Genomic DNA, 3,775 nt, shown 5'->3' on the forward strand with positions numbered 1-3,775 from the left:
ACATGTTGACATGGCGGGGACATTCTGGGGGAGCAAGCTCCCCAAGGAGATGGAAAGCTCCAGAAAAATTTTGACTAACAATTCTTTTAGTCCCTAAAACGACGAGAGCAAGGCAGTAGTGAGACCATCCAGACATTTTTCTCCAAAAGCAAGTCTGAGGGTTGCATAGCAGAGTTAAAGGATTACTTACCAATTGTTCCAGCCCTGCCTGAATCTGTGTCAACTCTGGTAACGGGTTCGTTTTTCCATCCTTCCTTGCCAACAAGATACCTATTCTGTTTGTAGGCTCAGTAGAAATCTTCCTAGAAGTGGGGTTGCCTGTACTTCATACGGAACTTTATTGACTCCTGTATGAAGCAATTTAACTGAAATTGCCAACTTCGTGGGGAGAACAATGGTCCTTCAGTCACAATGGTTCCCAAATACACTCTTGCTGACATACCTCCAGATGGACACATTGTAGACTGAGATATATACTAAATCAGGCCTGAAAATCCTTGATTTGTAGCCCCAAATCTTTAGGGCCAAAACTCTGTTTTGAGTAGTTAACATGCATGTGTTTCCAGTTTGCAAGGACATTGATGTTACAACTCTTTCACGTCACCACCCTGACCAGCAACCAACTTGTCCTGAAGTGACCGTATCACTTCAAGGCCTGTTCAGGGAGCCGTGGGAAGCCAATGCCTCTCATTCGATAGATGTTCCGTACTGTCAAATGAAGCCTGTGGCCCCACGCTCCCAGTTTTTCCTCACTCTTGCAAATTATAGGCATATTAATCCCACCTCAGGCAACCCATTATCACACAAACATCATTCTTCAAAGCCTTCTTCTTTCCCCTCCTTTAAGGTATCTCAGGAAAATGTCAACATGTCTCTCTTTGGTTTTTGTTGTTGTTTTGATATTTTTGTCTCCTTTTCTTCTACTTTTTTAGCTTAAAAAATGCTTAATCACAAATGTTGAGTCAATATATTTATATGCTGATAATCCATTATGCCTTTTCGTAGATAAACTCGTCAGTGAAAACACGACATTACCACCTCCTGAAACAGTCAGCAATGAAGAAGAAGGTAAAGAACCTATTGAAAAAACTATTCACAGTATTAAAGTTACAACACTGTAGTCAGACCTGGAGCATATCATTATATGACTTAAAAATTTTACTTTCATTAATCTGAGTATTTCGTAAAGCAATAAGATGCTTAAAGAATTTGTACTACTACAATTTAAAGCCACTCTAAAATCTTTTAAATGGTAAAAAAAAAAATCTAAGACTCAATTTTCAGATTTACTTGACAAGTGATAGGAAGTGAGCTCTTTTTAAAATACAACTTTATTTTAGTAAAATGTATTACATTTATATTTATATTAAATATATATTTATCTAAAATATCATGTGTGTATAAATATATATTTATATAAATATATTTAATACATTTTAATATAGTTTTAAAATAATGTTATAACAATCACATGCTTGAGAAATAAACTTGCCTCTGCTTAGAGTCAATTGTTGGTGTTTCCTAAGATTATCAGTGGGGGAAAGTTCAGAGTGAGAGTTTACAAAATCAAAATTATCCTTTTACTTTTTCTGACAAGAGTATTGTTCCTTATAAAACACTTGTGAAAACATAACAACCCAGGATGGATCTCCTCGAAGGTCTTGAAAGAGGAGTGGTCTAATTGAAGACAGTGGACTGTCATTACATGAAACCCTATGTTCTCCAGTTCATGCAATCCAAGTATGTTTCTCATATGATTACTCTAATATTATTCACTTTCTTGATATATTTAAATATAGAAATCTGATCATCCTGGTTGGCCCCTTCTTAAATACCTTCAGTAATTTTCTACTCGGTTTGGGGTCATAGTCTAAGTTCTTAACCAGGCATTCAAGTCTGAAATGATCTGACCATTGAAGAACTTGCCAGTCTCATCTCTGGTCACATTCCTCACCCACATTCTCCACTCCAGACTACCTGAAGCTCTCAGAACTTACCGAACCTGCTTATGACACCTGAGTTTGCTCACCGTGGAATGACCTCTCTCCTACATAGTTTGTCTGGCAAACAATTTCTAGTCCTCTGAGCCTATATGGGAGCATCAGCTCCCTCTCAAAGTGTTTCTGGCCTTTGGAAGTTGAATTAGATCCCTCTGTGCATACCACCTGTGCATCGCTATGAAAGCCCTCATTACCCTGCAACATAATTAACAGTGATGCTTGTCTGTCTCCCAAATTGAGAGCTTGTTCCTTGAGCATAAGACCTTGTTCATTTCTGTAACTTTAATGCCAACCACAGGGTCTGGCACATGATAGGAACTCAAGGTCTAACTTTTAGAGGACTAAAGTAACAAATGAATGAATGTTCTATGAAAAATTTCCTGAAGCCGGGGCTTCCCTGGTGGCGCAGTGGTTGAGAGTCCGCCTGCCAATGCAGGCGACGCGGGTTCGTGCCCCAGTCCGGGAGGATCTCACATGCCACGGAGCGCCTGGGCCCGTGAGCCATGGCCGCTGAGGCTGCGCATCCAGAGCCTGCGCTCTGCAACGGGAGAGGCCACAACAGTGAGAGGCCCGCATACCGGAAAAAAAAAAATCATTACACTTAAGATAGCGAATGAACCAGAATTTGCAGGGCATTTGGATCGAAGTTTGGTGTCTGATTAGTTTTTTAGGAGATACCTTGTGCTCATCCAAAAGAATATACGGTATTGTAAATGCTTTGAAAACCAAAAAGGTCTGTTCTCATCTTTCAATCGGCAATATTAATTGTTCTTTAAAATCTAGGAACCAAAAATATACATTACCTCATGAAAACATAACTCTTAATTTTCAAAGAAAATCTGATAGTGGTTTATGAAAAAAAAAAAAAACACCTCAAAACTGTTGTAGGACCAAAGATAAAGACATCAGACTGAGTCACAAAGCTTTTGGGAATTCATCCCCAGCATTGTGATCTCCATTGGGCAGTGCCATCCTAATGTCCCTGCTACTTACAGGACCTGCTGGGCAAAGAAAGGAAACTCTGAGACACAGTAGATCACTGGGTAAATCATGTCATTTTTCCAGTGATTTTTACTTCTTTCTGCTTTGCACTTTCAGCTTCAAATATTATTTCTTTTTTGCATCTTTCCACCAAGTGTAACTCTTGATAGATAAAACGGTTGCCAGCATGTGACTCTGGAGGCCATTAAAAGTCTCTAAAGTACATATACCACGTCTTTCACCTGGACGTGTCAATAGCTCATGTCTATGAAAGACAAGAAGACAAGGAAAAGGGGATGAAAATAAATAAGGCAAGACAGCATATTTCTGACTATGACAATATTCAATATTGGGAAAAGCCAGACTCAGCAATGCCTAACTATTAATAAAGCTACTTGACAATAACGAAATATTTTGAGCAATTCCAAAATTTGGGGCATAAATGGATAGGGACATTTCAAGGGCATACATGAATTAGACAAACCTCTCATGGGAATTTTGCTTGCACACAGCAGACAACATCTTGAGCTATTTGGGATAAGACACACAGAGCCAGGTACCTCAAATTCCCTTAGGAAATGGATTATTGAAGACCACAGTACCCATGGAAGAGATTCCAAAACCCTAACTTCTCTTCCTACAATTCAGGTCCCCAAAGGATTGTCAAAGTTGTATTGGGATAAGAAACTTCTGCCATTTTAAAAGGGGCCCTAACAGAGGGAGACATGTTGACATGGCGGGGACATTCTGGGGGAGCAAGCTCCCCAAGGAGATGGAAAGCTCCAGAAAAATTT

This window comes from Mesoplodon bidens (genome assembly GCF_964165515.1).
Source record: "Mesoplodon bidens genome assembly, chromosome: 6".
Taxonomy (NCBI): domain Eukaryota; kingdom Metazoa; phylum Chordata; class Mammalia; order Artiodactyla; family Ziphiidae; genus Mesoplodon; species Mesoplodon bidens.